We start from the raw sequence: 20,761 nt of genomic DNA on the forward strand, positions 1-20,761 counted from the left end.
TGGAGAAAATGGTTGGCATGGCAGAACATTACAATAGCTTTATATGCAGATAGAGTGCTCCAATATATTTGCGATATCGGCACTAATGATGCAAATATTTTGGCGCAATACGTGCAGCTTCACATTTTAACAGGTCTAACTACTTATTAGTGATTGTGCACTAAGTATTGTTGTGAACTTGTGACATCACAGCACTATGTATGTAGCATGTCTGTATCGACAGCAGAACCTATCAGCTACACTATATCACTATCTAACCTACATTGACTATCTCCCACTAACTATCTAATGTAATGACACAGCAAAGCACAGAGCACAGCAATGACACTGCTGTCTCTCAGAACCGCACAATACTTCATACAAGGGCTGCTGGGGAGGTTCTTATATAGTAAGGGGGGGGGGCTACTTTCCTATTGCTAGGGATGTTGCTAAGCTCAGACAAAGACATTGCAGCCTTCTCATCTAGAATAAAAATCTAGAATATTCGAAATTACGAATATATATCACTATATTCTAAATATTCGCGAGTTCTCGAAGTGCCGATATTCGCGAATAATATTCGCTATTCGAATATTCGAGCCTAACACTAATTATAATGTATGCCAGTGCAAAAATTCTCCCTTATAATGTGTGTCAGTACAAACCCCACCCCTTATAATGTCTGCCGGTACCAAAAAACGCCTTCTTAAAATGTGTGCCAATACAAAAACTGCCTTTTATAATGTGTGCCAGTATAAAAAATGCCCCCTTATAATTAGTGCTGGTGCAAAAAAAATACCTCCTTATGTGTACTAGTACAAAAAAATGCCCTTCAGTGTGCCAGTACAAAAATACTCCCTTATAATGTGTTCCCGTACAAAAAATGGCCAACAGCATGCTGCCAAAGAAAAATAAACTCAAATACTTACCTCCATGCGGCTGTCAGCAGTCTGTGTCCTGAGCTGTATGCTGCCCGGCTAAAATGCCACAATGACAGTGGGGTCATTGCACTGCCTGAGTAAGCTTCTGAAGCCTATCACTGGGAATGGCAAGGTAGGGAGACATCATTTCCATGCCCTACCGCAGCGTTCAACTGTATTGCCGTCCTGAGGATGATGATACAGTTGAATATGGAGACATGAGCGCTTTCACAATGCAAGTGCTCACTGCCCAGAGCCCTGCCGCCCCTCCCACTTGACCTTAGATGAGGCAGTCCTCTTACCTCTCCTCATTGATGGTGCACCCCTGTGTGTGGTCACCACTTCTTGGCTGTTTAGGATTGCAGGGACCCCAGAGGCGAGCAGTATATACACTAATGATACAAATAGTGACCTGACAGGGGTATAACTAGGAAATTCAGTGCCCCATCAGAAGAACTGGCCTGGAGAGAACAGGTGGGTGGTGAATGCAACCTAGATATCCAGGTAGGGTCATTTTTCCACATTGGTGGACCCAATACAGAGTTTTCATGAATGCCCCCTCCCCTCCTGAACATTGATCATTATTTTCCAATGATTTCACCTTCACTTAACGGTTCTTAACCCCATGGATACTGAAGTATTTTTTTTTTCGTTTTTTCATTTTAATTTTTCTTTCTTGTCTTCCTGGGGCCATAACATTTTTATATTTCCGTTCGCATAGCTGTTTAATGAGAGATGAGCGCATCCTACACGGCGCAGGTCGAAGCCCACTATTACAAAGATATGGGAGGAGCTCTAACCTGGGTACAGCCAGTACAAGCATCGCTATTGGTTTAATGCTAAGCCCACAGCCAGAGAGAAATCCATTGGTCAATAAACCCATGACGAGAAAAGAGAGGTTTCATAAACCTGGCTCCGCCCCTAACATTCAGTCCTCTGCCCAAACCCCTGAAGACGCCTGGTTGGCGAAACATGTCGGGGGGCAGTTAGTGATGTTAGCGTTTTAGCCAGCAATAGCCTGGCCGTATTTATGTCTGAGTGAGCTACAAATACATGAGTCTAGTCCGCTAAAGTGGCTGGAGCCTACACGCTGTGGGAACAACAGCGTGCATTATATAAGCAGAGAGGCACCTGAATAATAAAGGACGTATGAAACGGGCTGCTGCAGGCGCACAGAGCCACCTAGTGGACGGACCTGATAATCAGAGATCACATTGTAATAATTACCAACAGACAGGCAGGCTATGCTGATAATTTTAACTATAGAGTTAAGATAGAGTTCCCAGTTAGCTATTTTATGGACAAGTAATAAAAGCTATATTTTAGAATTACTAACACGTGTTAATCCAGGGACACTGATGGTCCTAGTGGCCAATTGTAAATAATATAGATTGAAGTCCCAACACGTGCTAGGGGGATATGTATAAATCAACTCAGTTATAGTAGTTGACACTGATTATTTTGCCCTTCCTCTGATCCATCAGTACAATAACCCCCAAAAAACTGTTTCTGTCTGTTGAGAATCCGCCTTCACTCGGTCAGCATTGGATCAGTAATCCATCAGTATTGCTAATGCCAAAAAAAAAAAAAGGAGTGGATTCAAAACAGAGATCACACGTGAATGGAATATTTGCATGTCTTCTGTGTTGTGTACCCACTCCTGCTTTTGGCTACCAAATCACAAGCCAATTCTGATGGGACCATACAGGCCTTACAGCTGCTACACAGACAGGATCTGTTGTGCGTCTCATTTTCCCTTCCTTCTGACAGATCAGAAGAAGGGTCAAATAAATGATGTGAGCTAGGCTGAAAGGCAAAATAGTGGCCCAGTCATGAAGTGGGGAGGGTGGGAACAGCATGAGGAGACCACAGAGTGGCCCAATGACAGTGTGGAGCTGGCGGTAGCATCAGGAGGCTACAGAGTGGCACAATGACAGAGTGTGGAGGTGGCGGCAGCAGCACCATCAGGAGGAGGCCACAGAGTGGCACAATGACAGCGTGGAGGTGGCTTTAGAACATATAACTGCACCGCTGAACGGCAAATCGGCCCTTATTTTGTTCCACTTATACACGACACAAAAGGCTTTAGAACATATAACTGCACCTCTGAACGGCAAAAATATTTATCTTTTTTCCACTTATACACTCCACAAAAGGGATTTAGAACATATAACTGCACCGCTGAACGGAAAATTTATTTTTCCTTTTTCCACTTATACACTCCACAAAAGGGCTTTAGAACATATAACTGCACCGCTGAACGGCAAATATATTTTTCTTTTTTCCACTTATACACTCCACAAAAGGCTTTAGAACATATAACTGCACCTCTGAACGGCAAAAATATTTATCTTTTTTCCACTTATACACTCCACAAAAAGGCATTAGAACATATAACTGCACTGCTTGTGGCAGGCGCAGCACTATGAAGTGCCTTTTGCGCTGTGGCATTAGAAGAATTCTGATATCTCTGACTTTTAGTCTAACTAGACTGTCTGTTACTCTGTAATTCCTCTAGCGCCGTTCTATGGAAACAGTAGGTTTAAACAGCACACCAAATGCTTTATATAACTTCTTTATTAACTTTAACTTTTCTTCATATATAACACTGCCGCCTCCGCAGCAGATAGTCCATGTACAAAACACGTGTTGAATAAAGTATCACAAAATGGTGGTATGCATAAGATGGTGGTTCAACTGTTCAATCTTGTCATTCAACATAAGATGGTGGATATATTTCTCTCTTCAGTATCTGTACTCTCACTTTAAGTTATTTAAGCACTTTATGATCTCTCTGAGAGGTATATCTCAGGTCTAACTAATAGTTCTACTTGCTGGATTTGGTCGCAATTTGCAGTATGCAGTTAGCAGTAACTATTTGTAGATTGGTTGAGTATGATCTGGTATGGTTGTATGCAATTTGGATTGCAATATGGAATTTGCAATTGGTATAGTATGAAATTTGTTTGGATTGTATGATTGTATGGCTCAGTAGTTCGTTTGTATGAAATTTGTATGGTGGAACTGTAAGTAAACATACATATAACTGGTTCAGTATACAGTTCTAATCACTAAATTACCAGTAGGAACATTATATAACAGTGGCCTCTTGCTTCCATAAAACATAGCTCTTAGACGAGTGTGTGTCTGTTCAGCTTCTTTCTCTGGTGAATAATGATTCCAGCAGCTTCTGCTAGGGGAATTTCCCACACAAGCTGTGTGTGAGAATGGCTGTAATTTGTCAAAACTCCTTCGCTGTGTGAGGCTGGCTAGGATTGGTCAAGACTCATGCCCAGCAACAACAGTTTAACTCTATGCTTTCTGTTGTTTCTGCTGTGTCATTGAGCTTACCTTACATTATATAATGAATCTTAAAGGCATATTATCTTTTCTGCTTCTGTGAACACAATATATATAACAGTTATATGACATCCAAACATGAAGTCACAGTAAATAACTCTGCTTTTGTCTTTAACACATAAACATAGGAACTGTATTAAAGTTATTGGGAGGTCTAACTGTATAAACATATAAGCTATATTAGCAACCTAGGACAGGTCTTAGCTGGTCGGCTACACTGCTGAACGGCAAATATATTTTTCTTTTTTCCACTTATACACTCCACAAAAGGGCTTTAGAACATATAACTGCACCGCTGAACGGCAAATAGGCCTTTATTTATTTTCCACTTATACACGACCCAAAAGGCTTTAGAACATATAACTGCACCACTGAACGGCAAATATATTTTTCTATTGCACTAATACACAACAAAAAAGGCTTTAGAACATATAACTGCACTGCTGAACGGCAAATAGGCTCTTATTTTTTTCCACTTATACACTCAACAAAAGGCTTTAGAATGTATAACTGCAATGCTGAACGGCAAATATATTTTTCTTGTTTCCACTTATACACTCCAACAAAGGCTTTAGAATATATAACTGCAGCTCTGAAAGGCAAATATATTTTTCTTTTGCACTAATACACAAAAAAAGGGCTTTAGAACATATCACTGCACTGCTGAACGGCAAATTGGCCCTTATTTTTTTTCCACTTATACACTCCACAAAAGGCTTTAGAACATATAACTGCACATCTGAACGGCAAATATATTTTACTTTTTTCCACTTATACACTCCACATAAGGGCTTTAGAACATATAACTGCACTGCTGAACGGCAAATAGGCCCTTATTTTGTTCCACTTATACACGACACAAAAGGCTTCAGAACATATAACTGCACCGCTGAACGGCAAATATATTTTTCTTTTTTCCACTTATACACTCCACAAAAAGGCATTAGAACATATAACTGCACTGCTTGTGGCAGGCGCAGCACTATGAAGTGCCTTTTGCGCTGTGGCATTAGAAGAATTCTGATATCTCAGAATTTTAGTCTAACCAGACTGTCTGTTACTCTGTAATTCCTCTAGCGCCGTTCTATGGAAACAGTAGGTTTAAAGAGCACACCAAATGCTTTATATAACTTCTTTATTAACTTTAACTTTTCTTCATATATAACACTGCCGCCTCCGCAGCAGATAGTCCATGTACAAAACACGTGTTGAATAGAGATGTCACGAACATAAAATTTTCCGTTCGCGAACGGCGAACGTGAATTTCCGCAAATGTTCGCGAACGGGCGAACCGGGTGAACCGCCATCGACTTCAATAGGCAGGCGAATTTTAAAACCCACAGGGACTCTTTCTGGCCACAATAGTGATGGAAAAGTTGTTTCAAGGGGACTAACACCTTGACTGTGGCATGCCGGAAGGGGATCCATGGCAAAACTCCCATGGAAAATTACGTAGGTTGACGCAGATTCGGGTTTTAATCCATAAAGGGCATAAATACCCAGCTCCGCAGAGGCTGTCCTCTTTTTTTTATTAAAAAAATCTGTTCTTACCAGTTTAATCTCTGTTTTATCCCCTATCAGGGGCCGGTGTGGTGTATGGAATAGATTTTAGGACCCGGGAGATGGAAAAAGATGCTTGGTTGGTCCTCTTACTTCCAATTTGGGGCACTGTGCGTGCAATTTACTGTGCTACCAGATATGAGTGGTATGTTAAGTAGTACTATTCCTATCAGTTTAATCCCAGTTACGTCCCCTATCAGGGGACGTGTATGGAATAGATTTTAGGAACCGGGAGATGGAAAAAGATGCTTGGTTGGTACTCTTACTTCCAATTTGGGGCACTGCGCGTGCGCCGTGCAATTTACTGTGCTACCAGATATGAGTGGTATGTTAAGTAGTACTATTCTTATCAGTTTAATCCCTGTTACGTCCCCTATCAGGGGACGTGTATGGAATAGATTTTAGGAATCGGGAGATGGAAAAAGATGCTTGGTTGGTCCTCTTACTTCCAATTTGGGGCACTCCGCGTGCGACGTGCAATGTACTATGCAATCCCAATATGAGTGGTATGTTAAGTAGTACTATTCCTATCAGTTTAATCCCTGTTACGTCCCCTATCAGGGGACGTGTATGGAATAGAGTTTACACAACCGCAAAGAGTTGTCAATAGTTGACACACTCATGACATAAATTTTATTCCTCTATGCGTCAATCTTGGTGTAGTGATGACTGTGCTCGTGCGCACGTTTGGGAGATTGCAGTCGATGGCGGTTTTTCAAAGCCTATGGTCATGCTGAGGTAGAGTCAGTGACAGTTAAGTGACCCAGAAAACAATGATTCTGCAGTGTGGGCCCATTGTTGGCCTAGTAGGCTTTAATGATCACCTTAGATGATCACAAAGAAAATTAATGTTTTTTCTATGCAAAATTATCCAGCCATTCGCTTTTGGTCTGTTCACAATGAAGCAACGACCTTATCTCATCTGGGGTGTGCCAACATTGCCATTGCCAACACACTCATAGAGGTGATCGCTTCATTGTGATACGCAAGCCCCTTCACCACAACAAGGTAACGATCACGAAGGGGTATTGACACATGTATGTGCCTTTTTTTTTTGTTTTGCTTTTGCAGCTACAGTGCAGCACCAGAGCCCAGAAAAATTAGGCATGTACACATGCCTGAAAAATTTGGTATTGTTGCAGCGGAAGAATTGATGTTTTCCAGGCAGAAAGTGCACTAAAACATTGCGGCTTGAACCCTAGTTGGTGGCGAAGAAGTCACGCAAGTCATCCGGCATGCAGAGATTAAATACAGCAGCGTGTGGACCATTTTATAGCCCAAGGCATCTCATCAGGCCTTTCTTAGTCATATGCATCCCCCACTGTCAGTCCCTTCGGGATCCATGCCTCATTCATCTTAATAAAGGTGAGGTAATCTAGACTTTTTTGACCTAGGCGACTTCTCTTCTCAGTGACAATACCTCCTGCTGCGCTGAAGGTCCTTTCTGACAGGACACTTTAAGCGGGGCAGGCCAGAAGTTTCTATCGCAAATTAGGATAGCTCAGGCCACAAGTCAAGCCTGCACACCCAGTAGTCAAGGGGTTCATCGCTCCTCAGAGTGTCGATATCTGCAGTTAAGGCAAGGTAGTCTGCTACCTGTCGGTCGAGTGGTTCTCTGAGGGTGGACCCCGAAGGGCTGTGGCGATGCGTAGTACTTAAAAAGCTCTGCATGTCCTCCATCAACAACACGTCTGTAAAGCGTCCTGTCCTTGCCGGCGTGGTCATGGTAGGAGGAGGATTACTTTCACCTCTTCCCCTGTTAGATTCCCGTTGTGCTGTGACATCACCCTTATACGCTGTGTAAAGCATATTTTTTTTACTTCTTTTGGAACTGCTGCATCCTTTTTCCGACTTCCGGTAATTCTGTAACATTTCAGTCACTTTCTGCTTATACCGGGGGTCTAGTAGCGTGACCACCCAGTACAGGTTGTTCTCCTTCAGCCTTTTTATACGAGGGTCCCTCAACAGGCATGACAGTCCCATTTGCACAAGGTTGGATGCCGAGCTACTCATGTCCCGTTCCTCGTCCTCACTGATGTAATTGAAGGTCTGTTCTTCCCCCCAGCCACGTACAACACCACGAGTACCAGATAGGTGACAACGAGCACCCTGGGATGCCTGCTGTGGTTGGTCTTCCTCCTCCTCAAAGCCACATTCCTCCTCTGACTCCTTTTCCTCAGACTCCTCTTCCAGCGTTGCCGCAGGTGCAGCAAGCGATGCTGATAAGGCTGTTTCTGGTAGTGATAGTGACCACAACTCTTCCTCTTCACGCTCATCTATGACCTGATCCAGCACTCTTCGCAGGGCACGCTCCAGGAAGAAAACAAATGGGATGATGTCGCTGATGGTGCCTTTGGTGCGACTGACTAGGTTTGTCACCTCCTCAAAAGGACGCATGAGCCTACAGGCATTGCGCATGAGCGTCCAGTAATGTGGCAAAAAAATACCCAGCTCCACAGAGGCTGTCCTAGCACCCCGGTCATACAAATACTCGTTGATGGCTTTTTCTTGTTGGAGCAGGCGGTCGAACATTAGGAGTGTTGAATTCCAACGTGTCGGGCTGTCGCAAATCAAGCGCCTCACTGGCATGTTGTTTCGCCGCTGAATATCTGAAAAGTGCGCCATGGCCGTGTAGGAACACCTGAAATGGCCACACACCTTCCTGGCCTGCTTGAGGACGTCCTGTAAGCCTGGGTACTTATGCACAAAGCGTTGTACGATCAGATTCAACACATGTGCTATGCACGGCACATGTGTCAACTTGCCCAAATTCAATGCCGCCAACAAATTGCTTCCGTTGTCACACACCACTTTGCCGATCTCCAGTTGGTGCGGAGTCAGCCACTGATCCACCTGTGCGTTCAGGGCGGACAGGAGTGCTGGTCCGGTGGGACTCTCTGCTTTCAGGCAAGTCAACCCCAAGACGGCGTGACACTGTCGTATCCGGGATGTGGAATAGCCCCTGGGGAGCTGGGGGGGGGTGCAGTTGATGTGGAGCAAGACGCAGCAGCAGAAGAGGACTCAGCCGAGGAAGTTAGTGAAGAGAATGGAGTAGGAGGAGTAGAGGAGGTGGCAGCAGGCCTGCCTGCAAGTCGTGGCAGTGTCACCAACTCCTCTGCAGAGCCACGCATTCCATGCTTGGCAGCCGTCAGCAGGTTTACCCAATGCGCAGTGTACGTGATATACCTGCCCTGACCGTGCTTTGCAGACCAGGTATCAGTGGTCAGATGGACCCTTGCCCCAACACTGTGTGCCAGACATGCCATGACTTCCTTTTGCACAATCGAGTACAGGTTGGGGATTGCCTTTTGTGCAAAGAAATTTCAGCCGGGTACCTTCCACTGCGGTGTCCCAATAGCTACAAATTTTTTGAAGGCCTCAGACTCCACCAGCTTGTATGGTAAAAGCTGGCGGGCTAAGAGTTCCGACAAGCCAGCTGTCAGACGCCGGGCAAGTGGGTGACTCTGTGACATTGGCTTCTTACGCTCAAACATTTCCTTGACAGACACCTGACTGTGGGCAGATGAGCAGGAACTGCTGAAGGTGAGAGGCGGAGTGGCGGATGTTTGAGAGGGGGCAAGGAGGACAGCAGTGGTTGACGTGGTTGAAGATGCTGGACCAGGAGGAGGAATGTGGCTTTGAATTTGTGTGCTGCTTGTACTCATCATGTGTTGATCCCATAGGCATTTGTGATTTGAGATCATGTGCCGTCGCAAAGCAGTTGTACCTAGGTGGGTGTTGGACTTCCCCCGACTCAGTTTCTTTTGGCACAGGTTGCAAATGGCATCGCTGTTTTCAGAGGCAGACACACAAAAAAAATGCCACACTGCTGAGCTTTGCAATGACGGCATTCTGGTGGTGGCAACAGCATGCGTTGTATGGCGTGCTGTCTGGCTGACCCCGGGTGCCGATACATGCTGTCTGACTGTGCCACTAGCTCCTTGCGATGACCTCCCCTGCTTCCAACTCGTCTCCTCCTCCTCTCTGTCTCCCCATCTGAACTTTCCCCCTGTTTTTCTTCTCTTCGAGCGGGCACCCACGTGACATCGACGGACACATCGTCATCATCAACCGCTTCACTTGTATCTGACAACTCAGCAAAGGAAGCAGCAGCGGGTACAACATCATCATCATCACACCGTATGTCCATGTGTGTAATGCTGCCTGACTGAGACATATCCCTGTTATCTACATCCTCTGGCAATAATGGTTGCGCATCACTCATTTCTTCCAACTGATGTGTAAATAACTCCTCTGACAGATCAAGTGAAGCAGCTGTGGTGCTAGTGTTGGTGGTGGCGGCAGGCGGGCGAGTGGTAACTTGAAAGGTGCCCGAAGCTGAGCTGGAGGAGGATGGTGCGTCAAGGTTCCGAGCGGAAGCTGTAGAAGATTAGGTGTCCGGTGTAAGCCAGTCAACTATGTCCTCAGAACTTTTCGAGTTCAGGGTACGTGGCCTCTGAACACTGGGCATTATTCTAGGGCCAAAGGAAATCACAGCACCACGACCACGACGGCCCCTGCGGGGTGGCCTGCCTCTGCCTGTCATTTTTTTCCGATTGGTTGTACTATGCGTGCAAGCTACTGTGACACCAGATATGAGTGGTGCAACTGGGCACTGGCAGTACACGCTGTAGGCCGGACACACACGCTAGCAGGCAACTGCAATTAGATTACAGAGAAAAAAAAAAGCAGACTGATGTACTAGCCCTAAAAAGGGCTTTTTGGGGTGCTGTCAGGACGCTGTCCTTACAGCAGATCAGATGAGTCTTTGAGGACTGGAGTGGACACTGAATACACTGGCCTAACTATCGATTTCCCTATTAAATCAGCAGCAGCTGCACTGTCCCTCCTATCACTAACACTGTAGCTTCCGAATGAATCTAAGATTGATGCTGTCCTTGCTTTTTGATAGGAGGTGGGAGGGTCTGGGAGGGAGGGTATGCTGCTAATTGTTGGAATGTGAGGTAGAGGGTCAAAGTCTGCTCAATGATGACGTATAGGGGCCGGCGAATAGTTCGGGACATCTCTAGTGTTGAATAAAGTATCACAAAATGGCGGTATGCATAAGATGGTGGTTCAACTGTTCAATCTTGTCATTCAACATAAGATGGTGGATATATTTCTCTCTTCAGTATCTGTACTCTCACTTTAAGTTATTTAAGCACTTTATGATCTCTCTGAGAGGTATATCTCAGGTCTAACTAATAGTTCTACTTGCTAAATTTGGTCGCAATTTGCAGTATGCAGTTAGCAGTAACTATTTGTAGATTGGTTGAGTATGATCTGGTATGGTTGTATGCAATTTGGATTGCAATATGGAATTTGAATTTGCAATTGGCATAGTATGAAATTTGTTTGGATTGTATGATTGTATGGCTCAGTAGTTCATTTGTATGAAATTTGTGTGGTGGAACTGTAAGTAAACATACATATAACTGGTTCAGTATACAGTTCTAATCACTAAATTACCAGTAGGAACATTATATAACAGTTTTAAATACCTATTTTGGCCTCTTGCTTCCATAAAACACAGCTCTTAGACGAGTGTGTGTCTGTTCAGCTCCTTTCTCTGGTGAATAATGTGTCACGGCGGACGTGCACAGTTAAACAGATAGCACACCAACCAGGCTCTGGACGAGAGACAGGGGAAGGGTCACCTCCTAATTTATCCCTGACCTCTTTCCCTGCAATGCTCAGCCCACAGACAAACCTTGATGGTAGATTTGCTGTGTCCACCAGCCTATACTAACAGAACCCTGAACTCCCTGAGATGGTGAAGTGGGGAGAAAGGAGCAGCCTGCTCGCACAGAACCTGGATGGGTAAGATGACATAAACAACCAAACAAGAAAAGACACTTATCTGCTGAGAGCAGGAACAAACAGCCAACCTTCCTTCCAAACTTCCCAGACAATAATGAACAGTATAATCCGTTCCTGGCACTGGGCAGAGGAGCTATTTAAACTAATGACTCCACCCAGTGCACCTGATGAGGGGAGGATCCAGCACGACTCCAAAACAAACACTAAACTCGTGCTGCAATCCTGGCCGACCTCCGCACATCGTCAGAGTGGGGCATGACATAATGATTCCAGCAGCTCCTGCTAGGGGAGTTTCCCACACAAGCTGTGTGTGAGAATGGCTGTAATTTGTCAAAACTCCTTCGCTGTGTGAGGCTGGCTAGGATTGGTCAAGACTCATGCCCAGCAACAACAGTTTAACTCTGCATATTATCTTTTCTGCTTCTGTGAACACAATATATATAACAGTTATATGACATCCAAACATGAAGTCACAGTAAATAACTCTGCTTTTGTCTTTAACACATAAACATAGGAACTGTATTAAGGTTATTGGCAGGTCTAGCTGTATAAACATATAAGCTATATTAGCAACCTAGGACAGGTCTTAGCTGGCCGGCTACACTGCTGAACGGAAAATATATTTTTCTTTTTTCCACTTATACACTCCACAAAAGGGCTTTAGAACATATAACTGCACCGCTGAACGGCAAAAAGGCCTTTATTTTTTTTCCACTTATACACGACACAAAAGGCTTTAGAACATATAACTGCACCGCTGAACGGCAAATATATTTTTCTTTTTTCCACTTATACACTCCACAAAAGGCTTTAGAACATATAACTGCACCGCTGAACGGCAAATATATTTTTCTATTGCACTAATACACGACAAAAAAGGCTTTAGAACATATAACTGCACTGCTGAACGGCAAATTGGCCCTTATTTTTTTCCACTTATACACGACACAAAAGGCTTTAGAATATATAACTGCACCGCTGAACGGCAAATATATTTTTCTTGTTTCCACTTATACACTCCACAAAAGGGCTTTAGAACATATAACTGCACCACTGAACGGCAAATATATATATTTTTTGCTACTAATACACAACAAAAAGGGCTTTAGAACATATAACTGCACTGCTGAATGGCAAATATATTTTTCTTTTGCCACTAATACATGACAAAAAGGGCTTTAGAACATATAACTGCACCGCTGAACCGCAAATAAAAAATGTATTTGTGCCACTAATACACGCCAAAAAGGGCTGTAATTTTCGTACTTCACCACACAACGGCTAATAAGCTTTTTATTCCCACAAATACAAGCCAAAAAATGCTTTAGAACATATAACTGCACCGCAGAAGGGCAAATAAGACGTATAAATATTTCCTTGTAATAAACCCTGTTAATGGCTGTATCAAACAGCACTTGCACCCCAATAACAAGAACGGTTTGCTGGAAATACAGAGATGTATAATGGCAATTTGGATCCCCATTCAGTGCAGCAAAGTGTAATAGGATTGTTCCTATTACCCAGGCTGTGACCTCCCCTACTGATCCCTGTTCTACATAAATGCTGTGGAATGATTCCTCCCTATACTTTCCCTACACCTTGAATAATCTTCCCCTGAACTTGTAAATCGTTTTTTTTTTAGCCCAATGAAGTCTTTCCTAGCACTGTCCCTAGCGCCTGCTGACGTCTTTCCCTGCACTAAGTACACTGGAAAATGGCAGAATCCAAGATGGCTGAGGCTATTTATAGGGCTGTGACATCACAGGGCTGGCTGGTTACTGATTGGCTGCATGCATGGCATTATGGGTGATCCCGCGTTCCCAGAGTTCCTTGCTCCATGTCCTCACACGTACAGCAGCCATTTTAGGAAAAAATGCGATTCGTTACCATGAAGCGTGAGGAAATTCGGATTCAGTGCGAATCAAATTTTTCCTGAAATTCAGATCGAATTCCACTTCGTCAACTTCGATTCGCTCATCTCTAATCACCATATTCTGACCCCTATAATTTTTTTTAGAGTTAAAGGGGTTGTCCCATGAAAAATATTCTATAGTTTTCAAACCAGCACCTGGATCTTAATACTTTTGTGATTGCATGTAATTAAACATTGAGTTATTCAATAAAATGTAGCTGTATAGCGTCACCTGCTTTTTACTCTTTTTCTTATTTCTCTGTCTGGCTCACTGAGATGGCCGCACATGCTCCGTTTCATCCTTCAACAGCCTCCTGAGCTGTGATAGGCAGAGAGGTCCAGCAGAAATGACACGCCCCCTGAGCTGAGGCAGAAAAGACACTCCCCTTGAGCTTGAACTTGACATAAATTTAGCAAATCAATGAATGGCAGAAGCTCTAGATCCATGTGAGTTTCAGGGCTGGTTCTAGCTTTGTTAGAAAGAGATTGTCACGTACTATATGATGTCGGATTTTTTTTTTTTATCATAGGATAACCCTGTTAAGTCTACCGAGCTGTGTGTGTGTGTGTGTGTGTGTGTGTGGGGGGGGGTAGTCTCATTTTTTGCTGAACGATCTATAGTTTTTATTGATACCATTTTGGAGTGTGTTTGTCACATTTTATTACATTTTGAATTTTTTTTTGGGGTAAGTGAAGTGATAATATTTTTATACTTTTTTTTTTTAACATTTCTAGCCCCTCTAGGAGGCTACAGTACTGACTAGTAAGATTTTTTTTTAGCTTATAGTATGGTTCCATAGTACTACAGTATAAGCTGAATTTGCTGTTATGTTTGTGGCAGGGCTGCATAAGAATATAGTGTAATCCTGTATAAATGTAAACATTGGAGTCTATGAAAAAAATAATCTAATAGGGAACTATTAAAAAGAAGAAAATAAAAGTTTTAAAAAATAAAAAAAATCAAATCACCCTCTTTTGCCCAAAATTTTAATGAAAGTTCATAAACAATAAAAAAAATATACATCATGGGTATCACCGCGTGCAAAAACGCCTGTGCTATTAAAATATATAAATACTGATCCCATATGGCAAAATAGAAAAAATTGTCAAAATGGACGATTCGACGTTTTTTGGTCACTTCAGCTACCACAGAAAATTGAATAAAAAGCAATCAAAAAGTGTTATACAACCCAAAATCAGATCACCCTGCAAAAAACATCGAGGTACACATAAAGTTTTTTTGACAGTATTAAAACACAAGAAAAATGTGGGGTATTGTAATCATACTGACCCAGAGATTGAAAGTAACAGGTCTGTTTTAACGCTGTAAAAAAAAAAAAAAAAAAAACTGTTTGGAATTTTTTTCCTGCTTCCCACTACCTTGTATGCAACCGTATATGGTGCCATTAGAAAGTACAACTTGTCCCGCAAAAAACAAAGAATTTATAGCATACAGCTATATGAATGGAAAAATAAAAAAGTTATGACTTTGGGAAGGCTGGGATTAAAAAACAAAAATGGAAAAATTTCCAGATCATTAGGGGTTAAGTAATAGTGCCAGTCATTGGCTGAAGAATTGCATGTGACCATTCCAATGCTTTGCCAGTAGTGTTGATCGAGCACCAAAGTGCTCGGGTGCTCGAGTAGAACACTTTGGGATGCTCGGGTGCTCTACAGGGAGAACCCAAGCATTAAACCAGGCACCCCCTGCTCTGAAGAGGGGAGGGTGTCTGGTTCATAGGAAACGTTCAGAAATTGATGGAAACACCGCTGAAATGGTTCAGGAACAGCATGGGGAGGAAGTCTGGATGCCTCTTGGACTTCCAGGTCGCTGGTGGGACCGATGTTGTCCGAGTAGTACGCCACTTTTACAGACTGACAATAATATGCACAAAACCGAAGATAAAATCGATTTTAGAGGAACAATTGTTAGGAAACATTCTTTCCTGTATATTTACTGGTATATAACGTGCAAGTGCTGCCAAAAATTACAAGTAAGAGGCACTCCGATACAACCTGTATATCACATAAAGGAGGGCCTCATTCACATTGTGGTACAATTGCTCAGGTAGTGGGACTCCTACACTCATAAACCCACTAAAACATTATGGGTGAGGGTCTGCTGCTGAGCTGGCCATCTAAAACATTATGGGCGAGGGCTTGCTGGTGACCCTCTAAAACATTAGGGGCGAGGGCCTGCTGCTGAACCGACCCTCTAAAACATTATGGGTAAGGCTCTGTTGCTGAGCTGACCCTCTAAACATTATGGGTGAGTGGCTGCTGATGACCCTCTAAAACATTAGGGGTGAGGGTCTGCTGCTGAGTTGACCCTCTAAAACATTAGGGGTGAGGGCCTGCTGCTGAGCTGACCATCTAAAACATTATGGGAGAGGGCCTGCTGGTGACCCTCTAAAACATTAGGGGTGAGGGTCTGCTGCTGAGCTGACCTCTAAAACATTAGGGATGAGGGCCTGCTGCTGAGCTGACCATCTAAAACATTATGGGCGAGGGCCTGCTGGTGACCCTCTAAAACATTAGGGGTGAGGGTCTGCTGCTGAGTTGACCCTCTAAAACATTAGGGGTGAGGGCCTGCTGCTGAGCTGACCATCTAAAACATTATGGGAGAGGGCCTGCTGGTGACCCTCTAAAACATTAGGGGTGAGGGTCTGCTGCTGAGCTGACCTCTAAAACATTAGGGATGAGGGCCTGCTGCTGAGCTGACCATCTAAAACATTATGGGCGAGGGCCTGCTGGTGACCCTCTAAAACATTAGGAGTGAGGGTTTGCTGCTGAGCTGACCCTCTAAAACATTAGGGGCGAGGGCCTGCTGCTGAGCTGACCATCTAAAACATTATGGGCAAGTGCCTGCTGGCGACCCTCTAAAACATTAGGGGTGAAGGTCTGCTGCTGAGCTGACCCTCTAAAACATTATGGGAGAGGGCCTGCTGGTGACCCTCTAAAACATTAGGGGCGAGGGTCTGCTGCTGAGCTGACCATCTAAAACATTATGGGAGAGGGCCTGCTGGTGACCCTCTAAAACATTAGGGGTGAGGGCCTGCTGCTGAGCTGACCATATAAAACATTATGGGAGAGGGCCTGCTGGTGACCCTCTAAAACATTAGGGGTGAGGGCCTGCTGCTGAGCTGACCATCTAAAACATTATGGGAGAGGGCCTGCTGGTGACCCTCTAAAACATTAGGGGTGAGGGTCTGCTGCTGAGCTGACCTCTAAAACATTAGGGATGAGGGCCTGCTGCTGAGCTGACCATCTAAAACATTATGGGTGAGGGCCTGCTGGTGACCCTCTAAAACATTAGGGGTGAGGGTCTGCTGCTGAGTTGACCCTCTAAAACATTAGGGGTGAGGGCCTGCTGCTGAGCTGACCATCTAAAACATTATGGGAGAGGGCCTGCTGGTGACCCTCTAAAACATTAGGGGTGAGGGTCTGCTGCTGAGCTGACCTCTAAAACATTAGGGATGAGGGCCTGCTGCTGAGCTGACCATCTAAAACATTATGGGCGAGGGCCTGCTGGTGACCCTCTAAAACATTAGGAGTGAGGGTTTGCTGCTGAGCTGACCCTCTAAAACATTAGGGGCGAGGGCCTGCTGCTGAGCTGACCATCTAAAACATTATGGGCGAGTGCCTGCTGGCGACCCTCTAAAACATTAGGGGTGAAGGTCTGCTGCTGAGCTGACCCTCTAAAACATTATGGGAGAGGGCCTGCTGGTGACCCTCTAAAACATTAGGGGCGAGGGTCTGCTGCTGAGCTGACCATCTAAAACATTATGGGAGAGGGCCTGCTGGTGACCCTCTAAAACATTAGGGGTGAGGGCCTGCTGCTGAGCTGACCATATAAAACATTATGGGAGAGGGCCTGCTGGTGACCCTCTAAAACATTAGGGGTGAGGGCCTGCTGCTGAGCTGACCATATAAAAAAATTATGGGTGAGGACCTGCTGGGGACCCTCTAAAACATTAGGGGTGAGGGTCTTCTGCTGAGCTGACCCTCTAAAACATTAGGGGTGAGGGTCTGCTGCTGAGCTGACCCTCTAAAATATTAGGGGCGAGGGCATGCTACTGAGCTGACAATCTAAAACATTATGGGCGAGTGTCTGCTAGTGACCCTCTAAAACATTAGGGGTGAGGGTCTGCTGCTGAGCTGACCCTCTAAAACATTAGGGGTGAGGGCCTGCTGCTGAGCTGATCATCTAAAACATTATGGACGAGGGCCTGCTGGTGACCCTCTAAAACATTAAGGGTGAGGGTCTGCTGCTGAGCTGACCCTCTAAAACATTAGTAGTGAAGGCAGCGAAATAAGCATGTTGATATGATGGAGGAGGAGGAGGACGAGAAAAGGAAGATTGAATCATATACTCTTTCTTGTGGTGGAAGGGGTGCATGGAAATACAATGTATTCAATACACCATAAAAGCCACATTTAAAGTCCCTTTATGTTCAGCCGCTTTCCTCTGGTGGAGTAGAGAAGTCAGGGGCAATGCAGTCCTTGTTCATTCTGATTAGGCTAGTTTCACACTAGCGGCAGGGGAGTCCGGCAGGCTGTTCCGGGGGGTGAACAGCCTGTCGGATCCGTCCTGCCACTAATTCACGTGTGCCCCCGGACTGCCGCTCTGTCCCCATTGACTATAATGGGGGCGGGGGCGGGGCCGGAGTTCTGGCGGCAGCACAGCAGCGCACGGCGAGAGGCAGCCGGACTAAAAGTACTGCATGTCGTACAACTCAGTCTGGTTCCTTATACCCTGCTCTGCGGCGGTGTGCTGTTTGTCACCTAAGCTAATTAGTTTCAGCACGGCCTGTTGCCGCTTCCCCACTGCAGTGCTACACTGCTTCCAGCTACTGGCTGATGGCTGACTGGTTCTGCAAGATGAGAATTCAGAGGTGGAAGTGGAGGAGGAGGAGAAGGGGGGGTTTCAGCCACTAATGTAGGTGGTGGCGGAAATCCTGATGGAAGTAGGGCCCGCAATTCTTGGCGTCGATAGCACCTGTGCCATCCCAGGGTACGACTCGCTCCCGGCCTCCAAAAGCACTTGTCCATGTGTCAATCGTTAAGTGGACCTTCCCAATAACTGCGTTGGTCAGGGCATGGGGGGTGATACGGGACACATAGTGGTGTAAAGCGGGGGCGGCACACCAGGAAAAATAGTGGCGGCTAGGCACTGAGTAACGAAGGACCGCCGCCGCCATCAGGCTGCGGAAAGCCTCAGTATCCACAAGCCTAAATGGCAACATTTCCAGGGCCAGCAATTTAGAAAGGTGCTCATTTAGTGCTATGGCCTGTGGGTGGGTGGCTGGGTATTTGTGCTTTCGTTCAAAGGCCTGGGGTATGGACATCTGTACGCTGCACTGGGACACAGAAATGGATGTGTTAGGTCCAGGTGCAGGGCGAGAGGCATCCGGGCCTGCGTCTTGGACAGGGGATTGGCCAGCACGTAACACAGGGGAAGAGGAGGCAGTGGTGTGACCCGCAGACACTGATTGTGGACCCAGGCGTTTGTCCCACCTATTAGGGTGCTTTGAGCCATATGGTGGATCATGCTGGTGGTGGTGAGTTGGCTAAAATAACTGAAATAAAGTGGCCTAAATGGGAGGAAACGCTCAAAAACCCCAAACACTGTGGCGTGTTTATAATCGGGGGAGCAATTCCTCCGCATGTGATCCATTGCTAACGGCAATCCCCAGCAAAAATGCATACAATAGAGGATGTCGGCAGCGGACCACATGCACCACAATGGCATCCTACACAAGATGGAATAGTGTGTGGATGCAAATATAAAAATACATAAATCACTGCGAAAGGTGCACCACAATGATATGCAACTGACAACACTGACTAATCCCTACAGCTGATGTTACGAGCTGAGACTTTAGCCAATGTATTCCTGTCAGAAATACATCGGAGCCCTTTTGGACCACCGTCAAGGTATCTCAGAGTGGCATGGGTTCCTACCACTAGACTACCTAGTACGGCACAGGTTGCAAATGACAATTCTTGTATCGGCCGCACTTTCCTCAAAAAAGCACCAGACTGCGGAACACCTAGCCCTTGGCAAGGAAAACTGCCGCAAGGGGGTGCTTCGGAGAACAGTTGCGGGCCCGCCTTCTCCCTTTTGCCACCCCACTGCCTCTTCCAGCCTGTTGCAGTGCTGCGGATCCGTCTCCCTCTGTACTGCTGTCCTCGCTCGGCTTGCCACCTTCCCAGGTTGGGTCCGTGATTTCATTGTCCACCACCTCCTTTTTCACTTCCTCACTCTGGTCATCCTCCTGACTTGTTGACCTAACAAGAACCTCACTTATTGACAACTGTGTCTCATCCTCATCATCTTTTATAGTGGTGGAGCTCTGCACACTGGGTTGGCTGGTGTCAGCAAGGACTTGGTAGTCGTAATTAAAGAAGAGAAGATTGCGGCACACAGGAACTTCTTTGCAATTACATATCATTTATTAATTTAACATCATAATCTTTGTCATGATCCAGATACATTATGCATTATTATAGGCACTTTTGATCATCGTGCCGACTGGACGTTTCGATCCTAGATGGACCTTCTTCAGCGGTCTAATTATCTATGGTACAATGACAATATGAATCCCATTAGAATCCCGACATACATGATCAAAAATATGATGTGGAATAATATAAAGATAAAGGCTTAAAAAGAACTTCCATCTGGAGGTAAAGCATGTTGATCACATATTGATAAGAGTTGCCTATAGTAAAAGGAGTGTAGAGGCCCCAATACAAAGGAATGGGGAGTAAGGGGTGAGAGGTGAATGGTCAGTTAGTCGATCGGAGAACAGGGTTGTTAAGACTAGTCAGCTAGCATAGATATAAGTAAAGAGATATATAGGGGGAGATATAACAAAAAATAATAAATAACAAAAAATAGGTGGTGTCCCTCTAGTATTACCTGGTGTCTGTGGCTGGAAATATGGCGTGCTGGATCACAGGACGCTAGCCTGTGAGCGTGGTGCTTTAAAATGTATGGGCTGTTTGGAGTTCCGATCACGTGATCGGAGTGTCACGTGATGTGGGAGGTGCCGGCCCGGCATGCGTTCCACCACCGCGTCACGTGACCCCGGAATTAACGATCTGCATTCCACAGGGATTGCCTAAAGTTTAAAGTGGGAGGAGGGACTGGAACGGTTTAGAAGATAATGTGGTGGTATGCAATATAGAATTACTCCTTGAGGAG

This window comes from Bufo bufo, chromosome 1 (genome assembly GCF_905171765.1).
Source record: "Bufo bufo chromosome 1, aBufBuf1.1, whole genome shotgun sequence".
Lineage (NCBI taxonomy): Eukaryota > Metazoa > Chordata > Amphibia > Anura > Bufonidae > Bufo > Bufo bufo.